The sequence below is a fragment of the Lepeophtheirus salmonis genome, chromosome 10 (genome assembly GCF_016086655.4).
Source record: "Lepeophtheirus salmonis chromosome 10, UVic_Lsal_1.4, whole genome shotgun sequence".
NCBI lineage: Eukaryota > Metazoa > Arthropoda > Copepoda > Siphonostomatoida > Caligidae > Lepeophtheirus > Lepeophtheirus salmonis.
In genome coordinates, this window is record NC_052140.2 from 4,332,411 (window position 1) to 4,351,015 (window position 18,605).

Here is an 18,605-nt window from a genome sequence, read left to right on the forward strand (position 1 = left end):
AATAATTTCATCTCAATCTTAAATCTGTTAAAAAATAGAGGTATATTTTTTTAGATGAAATAAATTCCCCACACTAACTTGTTCAATAAAAAAAATTAACAATCAATAATTTCCCAAAGACCGGTTTCGGTTGTAAGAGGGCAAAGGAGCTGGGAGTCCATCAAAAAGGTGATGTCGGGCCAGATGTAATCCGTAGTTTGACTATTTCTGTATTAAAAAATGATGGAAATTTTGCCGATTTAATATGATTTCGTTTTATTATTCTGAAATTGAAGTGATACGAAGTGGAAATCGTTAATTTAATCAAATAATTAAAAGTGACTAAACGCCTAAATAAGGTGAACGGCAATAAGAAAAATTAATTTGAGAATGATGTAAATGTGATTGTGACCTCTTTTCAAGTAAAATGGAGGTTTGCGTACAGTATATATTATTTCCATCATCATATTGATACTACTAGTAATTAAAGAAGTCAAAATGTGTGCATCTTTAAACGTGCGAGAATACAGTATTAGCAATCTACTTGTGTAATTAGTTTTTTTATGGTTATACAATTGTATCCTAAAACACTTAAAAATTTACACATTTTAATATCTCTACTATTCTTCAATTATTATTCATGGTATATTGTAAATTAATTCTTGTAATTAAATAATCATATTGTGCTTTCAATAATGTAATTTAATTTTTGACGTGAATAAAATGCATAAATATGAAATTTAAATTAAATAAATGACACATAATTACATATGTATATGCAATCATATATTTAAAGTTCACATATATTATAGTGTACCGTGATGACAAATGTTCAAGATTTGGTATTGCAGGATATTTCATATAAATAAAAAAATAACCTTCCAACGTCCGAAAAAAGGGGTTTATACTTATTTATCATTTTGGACTACAAAACCTATTTATTTAGTAAACGGCACGTTGTTTTATTTAATGAAACTACGTGTTGTTTACTAAATAAATACACACACTAGAATTTATCTTTCATGTCCGGGGGTAAAATACATCTTTGATTATATACTATTTGTAATATAAAAAGTCATTTTGTGTCGTCTAAAAGACAAATTTTGCTTTAATAACATAGATAATAACACTTGTAACTAATCAATACTTGTAATAATTCATATGTATTAACCTTAAGAATGAAATAAAAGTTTTAGATTATTTTTTTTTTTTTTTTTTTTTTTTTATGACTGATGAGTACTTAAGCTTTATTCTTATAACACACCTCCAATCTCCATCCATCAACACAGATCCAAGATTAAACTTAGAAAATATAATAATGTTCCTAAGTAGATTCAATTATATTCAAAACCTGATTGAACATTCGTGTGTGGTCATAAAAGATAGAGGTAACCCTGAGGATTTCTTGCCGGAGTTATAATTGTAAGCCTTTTGTGGACTCAGAGTAGAATCGGGGATCGATGTCGAAGTAATTCTAGCAATTATCCTTGTTTATATCCTTTTATTCTTCTTCTCTTGTCACAATTGATTGTGGCTGACCTAATAAAACGTCATGAGCATTATTCTTTCTCACTTCCAAAAAATTCTTAAAATTCTCAGGGTTACCATGTTGAGTTTCGGTTACTCTTTTTTAATATGCACATTCTACACTGGATTGTCATCATCGCCCATTAATCCAAAAATAGACACGGTACGGTAATTGGAAGTGCTGGTACCCAAAGTAGTTTCAATTTCACCGCCGCCGCGTTTCTAAGCATCAAGGACCTCTTCTAATATTCTATAATACACCCCTTCTCACGGACTGTGCAGGTTAACTGCGGGGCCCAAGACAGGTTAAATTCTTACGCAGCTGCTACCTTGAGGATCAAGAACCTCTTGTAGTATTCAAAAATATAGCCCGGCCAATGGGTTGTGCAGGTGATCTTCACAAATAATCATTTCATAAAAATGAACGCTTATATTAATAATAAGGTTAACTAGAGGACAAGTTCAAGATGTTATATCATTCATTATTCATGTGATATGGAAGTCTTAGGATTATAAAAAATGATGAAAATTAAATTAAATTATTGAAGCAAAATGTTTCATATATCATCTGACAAAATTTCATGACAAAATTTCATAAGCATGGCTTTAAAAATTTATACGATATTTAAACGTTTTAGTTGATACTTATAACAAATAAGAGATAAATATTAATAGCTAACAAGATTTAATTCATAACATAACTTTACCCCCGACAACAGCTGACTAATAATCCACTCCTGCAGTGCCATCAACTATAACTTCGTCACTATATTTTCTCTATGGTGTATGTGGACTTGTGTACGCCTCACGCGATAGAAAAGAAAATATATTAGTTCTTATATTCATGTAGTCCTAGATTCATAATAATGATATGGTAAATAGTGAGTTGTAATAATTACACTCGCAAGCAATTTCTACGTATGGGCAAACGTTATTTTAATTATGAATCGACCATTTAAGGTGGGTTCACCGAACACAACGTTTCCTTGCCAACAAAAAATATAAGGTATTTTTTGTTGTCAGTCGTCGATTTTCTCGTTTCGCTTTATATGACATGGCTCCTTCAGAATTTATTCTTTTTTGATAAATAAACGAGGAAATTATTCATCCTATAATTATGCTCCGTTTGAAATAGACCACAAATACAATTTATCGTTGATCCTTAGTCGTAAATATAATATATCTATATGTATATATTGTCCATTTTATTATTTTTATGCATACATTTTGGCTATCTTATAAGAATAAAAGTATGTAGCTACGCTATTACTTAAATATTACTAAACAATGTTATAATAGTTTTTATCGAATAAAATACTATGTAAGATTTTCATATAATTAAATATGTACATGTAATTCATTTTAAAAATGGCGTAGTAATAAATTAATAGTCTGGGAGTACATAAAAGTGAAATAGAAGCTAGTATGATTGACTACTTCACTATTAAAAAAAAAGTTTTAAACTTTATTCATTTTAGAGAGATTACATATATAAATAATAATTTTAGTTTACAATCAGGTCTCTAAAAAAAAAAGTTATCACCATTCAAACAATTTTGAGACATATTAATAAAACTATTTGAATAAAATATACTAACGGCATCAAACTTTTTGAAATCATTTAAAAAAGAAGATTTCAAATGCACTAAATGAATTAAATTGGGAAAATTAATTTAAGCAACTAAAAACTAATTTATAAAACATAATAAAAAATAAACAACAACAAACTAATTATTTGAAATGGATTTATTTTTACACTTTTTTAAAATTTCGAACCAATCCACGAAGGAACTTTAAGCTTACATCTGAACCAGAAGAATAATATCTTATTATATCTCCAAGGTAAGTTTGTGAAGTTAAACCAATATTAGGAACCTTGGTAAAAAGGATGAATATCTTGCAGCCGCTGCAATCATTATTGCTCTAAGATTTTCTACTTTGATGGGCTATTCAAAAAAAATTTGAAGTCAAGCTTTTGCAGCTTGTAATAGAATGTTCTATTACTCAATTTTTTTGCATTTCGGCTTTTCGAAGGGAATCCAAATAACAATAAAAGGGAGACAAACTTCTCTGTAATCATTGGAACATTCAGTGTGACAAACTCTCTTACAATTTTGAGAGGCGGACAACTTGCAAAAGCGTGAACTGTCGAATTAAACATTTTACCACAATCCTTGCATCCTAAAATAAATGCAACCTGATGAAATTTGAAATTGGGCTGTAAATTTTTTCCCATCCTTTATGTTTGAGATTGAGATCATAATTATGTTTGTCCATTTACAAGGTAACTCGAGTAAGTCCCGAAAATAATCAGAAATTCTTGTGGCTTCTGCTTCTGTTTGAGATGAATAATTCATTAACAGGTACAATTGTATTGGTGTAAAATTATTTAATACTAATCATTTAAGTGGGAAGATAAATTTTTCATAACTAAACACCGAACCATACAATATTGTGAGTTGTAATGATTTTTCTCGATAAAGCCTCAAATTCTAGCATTTACGGCTCTTTATTATTTTTCAATAAAAACTTTTTGTCACTTATTATTTTTAAATAAAAGCTTTTTGTAACTTATTATTTTTAGATCAAACGTTTTCAACAAAATTTTAATTACATGGAAGATATTTTAATAACTAGAATATGTTCTCTTAAGTTATTAAGTAAGAATATTTTTGATTCAGTTGGTCTAAAATTTTGTTCAAAGTAAGATATTTCCTAAGAAAATAATATCTTTTTATAGATCACTATGCATACTCTTCTGGCGAGATGTTAAATTTTTAAGCAGCGAATTTCAAAATGAAATAAATAAATGAAAATGGTATCAAGTTGATATATGCAACATCAAGATCACAAAAACATTTCCTATTGAAATTTTAATTCCGTCAACTATTGTCTTTTAGTCCCTTAGAAATTTGGATATTAATTATTTAATTTTGTCAAGAAAAAAAATCTTCCAGTTCTAACAAGATATTAGCTATCCGCGTCAAAGACCTTGTGGATCTCCTGGGAAAACCTTTGAATATGTGGCCATAACAAACATACTTAATCCATTCATGGATGCAGTAAATCAATAGTTCTGGTATCGAATTTCCATCTCTTCATAGTTACTGAATAAGTCACTCCAAGATCCAAGTGAGAAATAAAAATACAGTGACAAGTAGACACATCTTCTTTGAGTTTTCAAAGAGGCAAAGAATTCGGGAGATCGTGGAGAGGAGCATTTTCGTGGAAGTTGGGAAGAAGCTAGACATTCTAAAATGGTTTATAAGGACGTCAATCCGGCGTTCCCCTGTAAAAAAAATAAAAGTTTAGTTGTGAGCTTCATCTCATTCCTCTACAGTTTACACGATCCGATGTAGAGAAATGGGATCATAGTTTAGTTTGAGAATTATCTGGAGTATTCAATCCGTGTGCTCAAAATGTTCACGGCAAATGGATATGGAAAAAAGACAGGAGGAGAGTCAGTGGGAAAAATTGATAAATTATATTGAAAATATGTCAAATGCGTGGGTTTGATTTTATTTAGTAATTATATTTACATAATTTTAATATGATCAACTAGAATTTTAAGGGGAGCGGAGAGTCTCACTCTTTTATATTTTGAAAATTTGGTGTTATATTATGTTTATTTTAAATCGGTGAAAATTGCACTTTTGTTTTTTAGGTGCAAAAAGATGGATTTCTAATGGAATATTGCAATAAAATTTGTAGAAATTTGTCTAAAAATTCGTTTGCATATAAACTTTACACATCAAAATTAATCTTTAACTGAAAAATAAGTCACTTTCTTCATAACTTTTTAATTATTTATTTTCATCAATAGCCAATTTTCAATTTTTAAGAAGAAATGCTACAAAGCGATTTTGTAAATAAACTTAAACATTACAACAATAAAACATTTTCAACTACGGTAACATTTTATAACATAATTTTTTCAATACTTCTACAAATGAAGCAGTTATAGAGAGGTTTTTTTTCGATGAAATTATTCTCCATAAAAGTTATTTTGTTTTTAAAGTACGATAAATAAACATGGTAAATTTGTTTTTCTCTTTACAATGTCATTAAATGCTATTTACTTTTTATTTTGCATAAATAGTACAAAGCAGTGCTTTGCAATTTTCTTTACGAATTTCGATTCGGCAATTTCTTACAAAAATAAAAGATGGGCTTCTCCTCTAGACAAACTATTTTGGTAGCATGAGTGATTCGTTCTTTTGTGCCGTAAGTTTCCTTTACAAAGTATATCACCCAACCTCAATCAAATATTGTTATCCCCTTTGGTTATTATGAATATATTTATGTGACGTGGCATATATTTGTGTAACGCACACTAGTTACTTTATTACCCAGAGTACGCTATCATTCATCCAGACATAAGACTGCATAGTAACCAACTCAGCAAATGAACTCAATTACTAAAAGAACTGACTCATCAAAAGAACCTAATTACCAAAGAACTGAATCATCAAATGAACTGATTGAATAAAATAACTGCTTCACAAAGTGAACTTATTGAACAAAAGAACTGAATCCTTTAAAGATGAGTCGTATCATTGTGACATTGAGGGCTTTACTCAGATTTTATAATTTTTGGAGAATTTTGTAGTTAGGGAAGGAGAGACGAAGGGACGAGTCCCCGGCAAAAGGAGGCCAAATGGAACTATAATCTTCTTTTTTTTAGCTAACTTTCAAAAATGCACAAAGATATATCATTTTAGGGCAGCCTCAATGCCCTTCAATTTATTTTGAATAACATCCCTATTCCTTATACTTCGATAAATGCACAGTAACTGAAAGGTTGCCTGAAGCAGTTATGGAACAAGCTTGGAGGTAGAAGAGGCTAATTCCCAGGCCCACAACCATAAGGACCCAATATAATATATATTTATATTTTAGAAAAAATATATAAGATAACATTAGGTAGAGAAACAGCGACGGCGGAATGTATTTGCAAGTTGGGGAGGGGGGTTATATGAAGGTGACATTATTAGGGGTGTATGGAGGAATTGGAAGGAGCAGACATAGCTGTGACTATAATTTTTGTAAAGGAGGGACACACTTCATTAGTTTTTTGAATATTTTTGCAAAAATTAAAAATTTTCTCCCTTACATAACTTGATCATCGTATGGGCGCTTTTTTTAAGAAAGGAAATCCCATAAAAAAAAATATCCCATATTTTCTCATTAAAATTCGGTTACTGACCCTCCAGACCCCCTCCCCTTGCAGACACTCCTACGTAGAGTAATAATCTACGATCCACAATATATATATTGTTCGATAGTTCAATTAGTCTTTCGTCCCTATTCCTACCTCCGGCGATCGATTTGCACTTCAGAATTAAATAAATTAATCCATATAACATAGCTATCTATATACAGCCACGGGGATAAAGGGAACTTTATTCTATTCTTTTTGAAAAACTGAGGTGATTCATATAGATATAAAAAAATAAAACATGAGTAGAGATGGGAAAATTATAGAGAAAAATAACAGTTTCATGACTAGAAAAGGAACAATGGTATATGATTTTGTACTTTTTTTTAAATTTGTTCATTCTTTTATATATAAATTGTTGTATTGTCAACATACCTCTCCGAGAGATAAAATCCCTCCTACTTTTTGTTATGAATCACTTTCCCTTTGATTTTACTCGAATTAAAATGTATATTTTACTTTATTTCATACAAGTGCACATCCTTTATTACTGTATGATGCAGTACGCCCTTTACACTTGATCTCTTATCTATATTTATAATCTGTGTATTCCCATTAAATAAGTCCATATGAAAAGGATTATTACTAACACCTTTATATGGCACATTGTAATGTATTTCGTATTTCCTTCCCCCTTGTTCTTCTTCTTATTGTCTTATATTTTCTTTTATTATATACATAATAAAGTACTGTCTTTTACGTAGTATAATTAGTCACGTATTTTGTATATTAATTAGAGTAGGTTTTTGTATTATAAAGAATACAGATGTTCCTTTAATAATTAAGGTATTATTTCCTCCACGCCATTCCTTCTTCTCATTTCTCTCCGTCGTCCTGGATTCATCGATATAAATAAGTTTGTGTCTCCTCTCCCTCGTCAAGACACACCACACATGTATAGTATTTTCAAACTCTCTTCTGTGTGTGTGGGGGGGGTATAACTAAATTTGTAGCTCATTGATGTACCTCATCTTTGTTTTTTTTATTGCTTGGTTCATGTATTCTATTTTTATAACAGTTGTAAAGTGATGCCTTCTCATATAACACAATATATTATAAACCAAATCCTACAGAGTGAGAGAGAGAAAACGTAAATTAGAGTTCTATGTATTTACTTTATTTACTGGATGATAAGAAATGTTTTTTATGTGCATGCAAAGGCTTTTCTCTGTTTTTTCTTTTCCTTTCCACTCCCCATCTCCCGTACATGATGTCTGGTAAAATGATTGTGGTAAAAAGGTTGTGGGTAATATCAACGTGAAGATTATCATTTTGAGCAATATCATTGTGAGTAATTTCATTTGCAAGACAATATCATCGTGTGCAATTTCTTTTCAATTTATTCAGACAATAAACTATTGAATGATAAAGAAACGTCTCAGTATGGAGCCCTTCTAACATGCTGTAATACACCATAGCCCACAGGCTGTGTAGATCAACTGATGGGCCCAATGGAAAATTGAATTTATCTGCTGCCACTTTTCTGAGCATCAAAATACCCTTCTAATATTTAGAAATACACCCCAGCCCATAGGTTGTACAGGTGAAGTTCAAACTCCGCCACGGTCGCTTTAACTTTCATGTCAATGTCAAATATCGAAGCTTTGATTGTGTGATCAAGTCGAGTGACAGGTCTTCAAAATACGGACTCAAGCCCTAGTCCCCATTTTTTGTTCTTATTTATACTTTTGTTAATCTGGCATGATGTTTTACAGTCATAACCGTGTACCATAATTTCTTATGATTTAGTATAAAACCTAATTTCATTGAATTTTTATATGTGTTTCAGTACAGACCGTGAAAGAGTTCTTATAATTTAATTTCTATTTTTTTTTAGATTTGACTTTTTTTTTAATAAGCTGTTGTACTACAAAAATTATTTTCTAGCTTGAAAATTATTCTTTCTTTTCAAAGAATATTTTTTTGGCCCCTTAAATTTTTATATGCCTTTGAACAACCAAGGTCCTAGACAAAAACTATGCTGACATAATCATATTTTTTATGATATGTTGGAATTATACTTATAAAAATTAATGTGTTTAATAAATATATTGATATTTTATTTTCCAGTATCCGAGCTCTATTACACTTGTTTTTTCTTAATTACTCCAAGCTGAATTGGCTTAAGCTTGCTAAATTTTAACTCACTACACAATATATAATTGTATTTAATTAGATGTTTGTTATTGTTTGAATTTATTAAAATATTATACCAATCAATAGTTATTCCATAAATGACATTTGAATGTAGTTCTTAAAATGTTGCAACCTTCCCCGAAACCTGGAATGGTTGTAAAGATATAAAAACATAAAATTTGAATTAGAAATATAAAAAAACAATATTTCAGATGAATAACTAACTAGACTTTTCATGATCTTGAAATAATAAATTTCAATGTATTAAAGGGTGGAACCTATATAATGCAATAGATGTTTAAGTTTAGATAACTCTGTAAAATTTATTGGGGTAAATAAGTGATCAATTTTCAACCAAGTTTGTGAAATGATTTTTTTAATCCTTCATTTACGTGCAAGAAAGGCAAAGCTTGACGCTGTCGTCAACCTTGACTGCTTGGAGAAGAGCAACAAAGAGTGTTTTAAGGCCTTCAAGGGTATGAAAATTAACATAACGTTCATAAAATGTACCGTAGACCGATAAAAGAAAAAAAATTGTGTCAAAGACTGTCATTGAATTTGTTGACTTCGAACAGCATGGACTACAAAGAATATTAAAATAATACATAAAAGGATTCAGCGGAATATAAAAAGGAGCCTCCGTAATATGGCAATGGATCTAGGCATGGGCCACACAACAATGAACAAACTTGTCAAGAAGGACCTGAAGATTTTTCTTACCGTCCCCTGAAGAGACAGCTCAATCCGGTCAAAAGCAAAGAATATATTTTTGTAACTTGCAACTTCTCCTCCGAAAAGAAACAGAAAGAAGTCCCAAAATCAAGCCAAATAAGTCATATATACTAACTGTTATTTATCTTTTAATCACTTCCAGTCAATCATATTATTTACACCAAAGTATTGAAAATTAAGTACACATTTCATAATGTTAAAGTCCAACATATTAGATACTATATTATCATATTTACCAAGTAATATTTTATTAAAAGCGAAGCTATATATTTTTATTTGTAAATGATAGTCAAAATTTATTCATAGAAATAATCAAATGAATAATATATTTACTCTATACGACGAAGGATCAACAAGAAATTGATTTCCTATCCTTTTTGAAACGGAGCATAAGTAATAGGAAAGTATAATTTATTACTTCGTTAATTTATCAAAAAGAATAAATTATGAAATAGCCATGACCTATGAATAGGTTAACGAGTGAATCGACAGCTAATATAGGGGATTTATGTGTTAGCGAGTTGACATCGAGATAAATTCTGGTAAAAACTGTCACCTTTAGATTTATATAAGAGGAAGGGAGATACACAGAAGGTCAGTTTCATCCGAAAACGAATCAACAAATTTTTTTGAGGTGTGTTAACTAATCTAATACTAGCGGTAGTACCCGAGATTGTCCTCATTCATAAAACGTCATCAAACAGACAAACTTTTCTAAAAAAATATAGATCATAGCTAGCCACAAAATCCTCAGAGTCCCAGGCCATTTTTCAACAGCATACTCACATGTAGAACCTGAATACACATATATTCTCTCCTCAATAATGAAAGAATAATAATAACAGTTTGAGAAAAAAACTACAATGTTATGGATGATATGCCAGGAAGTACTTTAGTCTCTAGAGCACCACCTAACCACCTAGCTGAGCATCGCTCGATGCTAAATGCAAAACGCCAGCGAGATTTCATTAATATGACTAAATTGTTATTTCTTGGATAAAAAATATGTACATATGAGATATACATCAGGAAGTACTATATACTGTATAGACACTCGATGCTACATGCAAAACACTTAAGAAATTTCATTAATATGGCTACATTATTATGTTTTAGATCAAAAATGATTAGTTCTCATTCAAACATACATAAATACAGATAAACGTTATATTTTTTCATTAAATATTGAACTTGAATGGCAACATAAATAACTTCTGAAATAATAATTTGATCAATTTCATAAACACATTTTTTATTGTTTGAAAAGTGAAAATGCGTGGAAGGAGTTTTTTTTTTTTCAATCTACTTACAATTTGCATGTAAAAGTACAATTTATACAACTAAATTGAAAATGGTATCCTCTTCTGCATGTTCACTTTTCTTCAAATTATTGAAAAGCAAAGTATTTAAGAGAGACACTCTGGATTTACGAGCGAAAGTTTCAAAAAAAAGATAAGAATAAAAATAAATCAAGAATAATTATAATGTGTGCCGAATTGAGCTGGAGTGATAGTGAAAGAAAATGACGGTAAAATTTAATATTGAAACCAAAAATATCGACTTAGATAATGAGAACGTGAATCCAATTTATGTTACATTACTACATGTCATAGATACTTTCCATGAAATTTAATACATGTATGGAAGCATAGGATTATGATAGCCTAATATGTGCAGTCAGTACCTACATAAAAGAACAATAATTGTATTAAAACGAAATGTAGCCTTCTGTCTATCTGTCTGTTCGTTAGCGTTTCACAGCTGAGCAGTTTAACTGATATAAAGAGTGGAGACCCAAAACTTGCAGAAGTATGACTAAATTGCGAACAATGTGATTTTCATTGAGTCAAAAAAAGGACAATTCAAAACCAATTAAAACTATATTTAGTTATATTTTTATTAAATATTCGCTTCTTCTCAATCAATAACTGCCTCGACACGCTGTGGAACAGATTAGCAGATCTTGACGAAGAAGGATGTGCTAATGGTGTACACCACTCTCATAATGGCAGATTAGTGCTAAAATAAATTCAGATGAGGGGTGTGGCAGACATAATGCTCGAAGACATCCCAAGGGTCAGAACTGGAGGAGCAGACCAAAAGAGAACCAGATTATAACTGCAAACGTTTTGGCGCTTCTTGTCTGTTTGGGACTCTAATGGACTTATTGATGTCTTAAGCAGTCTGGAAGGGGATGCAAACGGTCTTTGTAGCCTTTTCTGTACTCACACTGGTACGGAGGAGATCCCACACACGCTGTTTTTTTTATTGTTGCTCCAACATTTTTTTAGAGACAAAAAAACAATACATGTTCATTTATGTTTCACTGTCGTTTGTTTGCTTGTACTAGCTAAAAGTAATGGGAGGTAAAACTGTAATTAAATGCTACAGTAAGTTTTGGGACTCCACTTTGGATCATAACTTTTCATTATATTTATATATTTTATTTAATAAAATTTGGATATACGCTGACGAATAGAAAGATAATCAGAAAGCTACATTTAGTTTATTTAAGTGTGTATTAAGTATACTTGCACTGGTGCCGAAGCCGGTACAAAAAATATTTGTACCGTATTACCATCAATATGTAGTCAACCCCTTTTAGAAAACTACAATTTCGAATATTATGATAGGTCAAATTATTTATATTTAAAATTGAACCAAGAAATTGTACATATTTCATAACATACGTATCCAAAAACAATTTAAAGATTTCCATAAGTTGGTTAAATTTCATATCACCATTCTAATAATATTTAATCTTCGGGATGATATATTTTTCTTCTAAAAAATAGAAGGGAGGGAAACAAAACAAACAACAACAGTTAAAAAAAAACAAATAGTATATAGGATTCAAAATATTCAAATCTTTCTTTGAGTGGCTGAATACTTAGATTGATATAACTGTCCAATTATCACGGGCAGGAAGTACAGTGTGCGTAAGGAGATTATACCCGACCAATCAAAGCTAGTTAAAGCCATTATGAAATTTGGAATGAAATTTATCAGCTTTCATTCACTTTATTCGTGGTTGCGATAGATCAATAAGCAACGACAATGTATTGCATATCTTTCCACTCCCATCACTCTTTAAAGGAGGTTGCAGACATTGTGAATTGCTCTGGTGAGCTTATCCTCAATTTAAGGATTAACAGTGGTCAAAGCATCTCTAAGAAGGCAGGAAGTGAAGTTACAAGATTGTTACTTATGACTTCTTGACTGGCGTGGCTTTTGAAATCGAAACATTGCTAACCAGTAGATGATACAATAGACCCCGAGGTAACAGTAAAATATTGATTTTTAGTTGTATAAGATTAAAAATATAGGTCAAATAAAATACTATAATTCATAGAATTAGTCATATTTACTGAAATATAAAGTTTTCATGTGCTGAAACTATAAAATTTATAGCAATTTAACCCTTCAAAATTGAGTACATCTTTGAGCCTCTGGGGCTGGCTGCATTTTTAAGATATCAGTATGATTTTTGTTATGTTATTTATACATTGAAAAATCGCATAATAAAACAGCACAGGCTTCATGATACTAAACCATTTTGTTTTTTGAGATACCTTCATGTACATGTTGTTCTTGATAAAGTTGATTTAAATCTTACTATCAAAAAAGGTAGGATTTGCTTCCCACACTGTACATGGAAGTCAGTTCATTAATTATTCTTAAGCATGATATAGTCCCCTTTAAAGTGATCGTTGCTATCTGATCATAGCACTAGCATCCAAGCCATTCTTTGCAATCTAATTTGGTTTGGTACTAAAAAAGGTCAAGAATTTCCATAATTGGGCTCACTTTTCTACTAGTATTGTTCGATATACCGTTACTGTAGTAATACCGAAGTATTGACACAGTGTTCACTTTTAGTACTATACTAAATTGGAAATAGAAGCGGTACTTGCAGCATCATTGGGTCAAAAATATTGAACAGGCGATAATGTAATATTCATATTTATGTGCTAGACCCGAAAACTGTTAAAACAAAAAAAAAGTCCTTAATAAAAATAGGATACCTAGAACAGTCTTTTATTTTTAAAAAGTCTTTGAAATACTACTTCACCCAAAAATATCATATAAACACCCTGATAAATGTATGTAAATTGTCCTTTTCTTTAATATATTTTTTGTCAAAAATGTATTGAAAAGAATCAGTTGACTGATATCAACTTTGGTACCGGAATCGGTACAAAATTTTTGTATGTTAATACTAATTTCTATAATCTGAAACGATGTCAGTTAATTTATCTTCTGCAGATTTACATGAAGAGAAGAATTAATCACATGTTAAGACCAGGGCTTGTCGGACAAGGGTACCAAATCTCAACACTTTCAAGGCTTCTGTTGATGAGTATTGGAACTCTATGAGACACCAATTACATTATTACAACCTGTCATAGGTTCTAGTGGCGCATTAAGGCCTTATCAAATTCAATCGAGGCTACATTAAAGATTATTAATGGGAAATTTTTCCTCTAGTTTCCAAAAGTAAACTTGTTAAAATTACAGAACCAAAATGTCTAGTTTTCAATTACTCGCCTGGTAATAAAGTCTCTATAATCAACGTATTGTTGTCAAACTTCACTTATATGAGTATATTAAAATAAACATTTTATCATATTTATCTGATATTCACTAAATACTTAGTTAGATCCAGAATAAAGAAAGAAAATTCTACCTTCAAGATTCTTAGATATTCAGTCAACCCCTATAGGTTTTTTTTTAAGTAAGTCTAAATATACATTAATTAATGATATAAAATAAAAATATATATAATTACTATTCCATCAAAATGTAGGGTATTTTTGGACAAATATACTTCCACTTTTTTTAACAATCGATTTTTTTAATATTCAATAAATCAGGGAAGTTGTCACAGCCTCCTTAAGATTATGAGGACTTTAACATACTATGTACATCTACTTTCCAATGGCAAATTAATATTTGAAACTTCTTTTGTGCTATATCGATTCTTTCTTTAAATGCAAGAGGTTGAAATAATTAAACGTCAATTAATATAATATACAGGGAGCGGGGAACAAATTGTCGCCAAAATATTTTTCTACAAAAAACAACACAACATAAACATTTTTTAACTTTTTTATTGAAAATCAAAACTATGACGAGCATATAGGTATAGAGTAGCCATTCATTCGATATAATCACCGTTGGCATCAATAACGGCCTCAATACGGCCTCTGAACCGGCCGCAGGCTCTTCTGACAATATCATTGTCCATGTTGCCGAATACCTCCTTGATGGAGTCCATCAGGCTGGCCTTGGTGCTATGGGGATGTATGTTGGTATGTCTCTCGACATAGCCCCAGACAAAATGTTCCAAAGGATTAAGGTCGGGAGAGTTAGGAGGCCACAAATCCTTGGTTACGACGTCATAACAGTTCTCGGTTAATCACTGCATGGAGATTTTGGACACATGGCAGGGTGCTGAGTCCTGTTGTCACACCCAGGGCCTGACTCCGGCCACTCCTTGGATCCAAGGCGGAAACACCTTCTCCATAACATCCAGGTAGACCTCTGTATTGACCTTTAGACCCGTTCAAACATGTGGGGAGGCATAACATGACCTTCACTGCTGACCACCCCAAACATCATGACCGTTGCAGGGAACTTGGTCTTCATTACCTTCCTCACATGGCTGGTCCGGGTGGCTATCCACCTGTTGTTCTGCTTGTTGACCTTCTGATCTTGACAGAAATACTTTTCATCAGAGAAAAACCAAAGCATCCTGGGCTGCTTTTGGTGCTTGAGCTTGTTGAGCAATTTTGTTGACTTCATCAGCCTGTTGTCTTTTGCCTTCTGGGTCAAGATCTGGCCCACCTGCATCTTGTAGCTCCTGCAACTTAAATCCTCAGATACACAGTCCCTTAATGTTTTCTCATGGCAGCCCAGATCCCTCGCCATGGCCTTCATGGGCCTGGTAGGGTCATCCTCAACCATCTTCTTCACCTTGTCGACAAAGTCGGTGTCCCTGACCTTCCTGTCGGCACCCTCCTCCTTGGGTGCCCTCTTTATGGTAGCATCAACATCCCAGGTGTCCTCTAGCTTCTTACGAATACGCTGAACAGTCCGTAAATTCACTCCTAAGGTTGAAGCAATCGTTGAATTGGAGATTTCACCTCCATTATTAACCAATGCCATGACTACGGCGGACCTCGAAAGCTCCTCGTTCCACTTATAGTTTTTTATCTCCTCGTATGATGACGGCATGATGCTAACTGAACTACGAATCGCCAGCTGACGAGAATAGCTTTCCTATTTGGTAACCGGTTTTTTATTTGATAATGTCGTCTTCAAGTAATCAAGGTTTAAAGTAGGCGAGAATTTGATCCCCACTCCCTGTATTACATGAAATATCAAAGAACTCTACAAAAACAAAATATAAAAAGAAAGTATGACGTCAAATTGTCAACAACAAATATTTATCTTAATAAATTAACTCCATTTAACTGATAAATTAATTAAAAATAGATTACATATTATTGTAAATTAATTACAAATTAACCTAAAAAGTATAAAAGTCTGCAAATTTAATTGTTAGTTTCAAAAGAAAATTAAGACTAAGGGGAAAAAAATAGTCGGAAGCTGTAAAATCACAAAATCTGTCACATTAGGTACACTAACCCAATGTAATTAAAACAACCTTGGGCAACAAGAAACTTGTTGTGCAAATGCAGCAGATTTATTAACTAACTCCTAGCTAATTACACGCATTAAACCAAATCCAACCTCATAATGATGCATTTATTAAAATTGAACAAATACAGACTATTTATAATAAGACTACAGACTTCTTATTTTATAAAAAAAAATTATGTTATATTATTATTTTTTGCTCTATTATGGATAAGTGATACATAACTATAAAAAATATGAATATATTGTTCTGAATTAGCATAATTTTTTTCATTAATTCCAAACTTTGTGGCTCTATGGCTCTATGTCTTATACATTTTTTTGCAATCAATTTGTTTTAAATTGTAATTTTTGGATACTTTAATTCTCCATACAGGGGAAATAGAGGGATTTGGAGCTGACTTCTATATTTCTTTTAATGTTTCTTTTTCTTTTAAAAGTCATTGAAACATGTAAAGTTTGACTGTATTTATATACAGTCAAACTTTACATATTTCCAGGACTTTTTTTATGTATTGAGTAAATACAGACTACTTCGCCAAAGAAAGTGAACTTTTGTTTTCTGCCATTCCTTACAATTCATTAGTCCATATTTTGATAGTCACCAAATAATGATTTGGAATTAGTACCCGGAACATCAATGAAGAAAATACCTGCATATTTTATCGCACCAAAAAGGGTACTTTTACCCTTCGACCAGTAAAATTTAAAGTATTTCGATCTTAATTCATTGGCGAGTACTTGTTTTTACCCAGGAGTTTGTCATATGTATTGACAGGTAATTTCCATTTTTTCACTTTTTGTACGACTTTTTTTAATGAATGGATAAGTCATCACTTGACACCATACATGAAAAACATGATCTTTAGTTTTTTTCGCTTTCAGGTATAATCAGAGACTCTGTAAACCAATTTAAAAGGGAGAAACTGGTCGTAGCTTTATAAAAATAGGTCATAATAAATTTAATCCACATTTTCCTTTAACTTTTCATTCTGTATGCTCTTTCAAAAAAGTAAGTACCCTGGTTCCACTTTTCTCGAAATCTACACTAATCAGTACCGTGTTGTATTACTTATTTGCTTGTATACATTATTTTGTATTTCCAAGGGGTTCTTTTTGATTAAGACAATACAGAGTGGGTACCCAAGACTTGCAGTAGCAATGAATTGCAATTTTATCCTCTTTATTATTAATTTCAAGGTTTCATTATGTAACTAAATTACTCTTTAAAAAGAATTTTTGTTTTTATCCCATGTTTCTAACTGTAGAAGGTTGGAGCAACAATAAAAAAGGCAACGATTGTGCAACTTTCTCTGAGCCACGGTTATTGCCCAGAAGGTTTCATAGACCATTGGTATCATTATTCTGACTGCCTACAACATCCTGAAGTACATTAAAGCTCCATTCAACAAAGAAGAACCAAATCTTTTGCAGCAACAATATTTCTGATTTTGGCCTGCCTCCTTGCAGCCATACCCCAGTCCTGACCTTAACCCTCTGGATTCTGCAGTTTGGAATGTCTTGGAAAATAATCTTTCACCTCTCATCCAAATTACGATTCGCTCCGAGCTGCCATCATGACAGCGTGGTTCGCACATGGGACATGGAAAAAACCTTCATGGCCAAGAGCGGCTAATCTGTTTATCGACGTTTCTAGGATTTTATTGCTCGTGAAGAAGTACATACTGATTAAAAATTTTTGGGTATTAAAATTAAATAAGAACAGGAAAAAAGTTAAGTAGCAACAAGTGCTGTTTGACATACCAGTAATATAGTGATCCTTGAGTACTCACACATTTACAAAGGTAACATACTAACGGATATTGGAACTTGTACTTGTACCTTAGGTTATGCCGTTCCTTATCAAGAACTAATGATCGCAGTCCAGTCAAAAATATAATTATTTTTCTATAGTAATGAAAATCAAATCAATCTTCAAGGAGCAATGAAAATTTACTCTGTATGTATGTGTTTATGTGCAATTTTTCTTAGCTACATCCGCCATTACCACGAAAACCATGTCAATAAAATATGGAGTAAACTCACAATTTACATATGAAAGCTGACTCACCATGTGAGTAGAATCAATAATTATTTGATTCGCTAGAACTAAATAAAAACAAAAATTCAATTTTATAATCTCAGCATAATGATTTGCACCCATAAATGTTAAATATCTTAAGGTGAGTTACAACAAACTAGTATACAATTTATATGCAAGAACTTTACATATTTCAAGCTTCAAATTTTTGCAATTCTTCCTGTCAAAATAAAGAGTTTCTATGATTTAAAATTTGTATTTTTTTAGGAGTTAAAATGTTCTAATAATTGAAGTACGAAATCACTAATG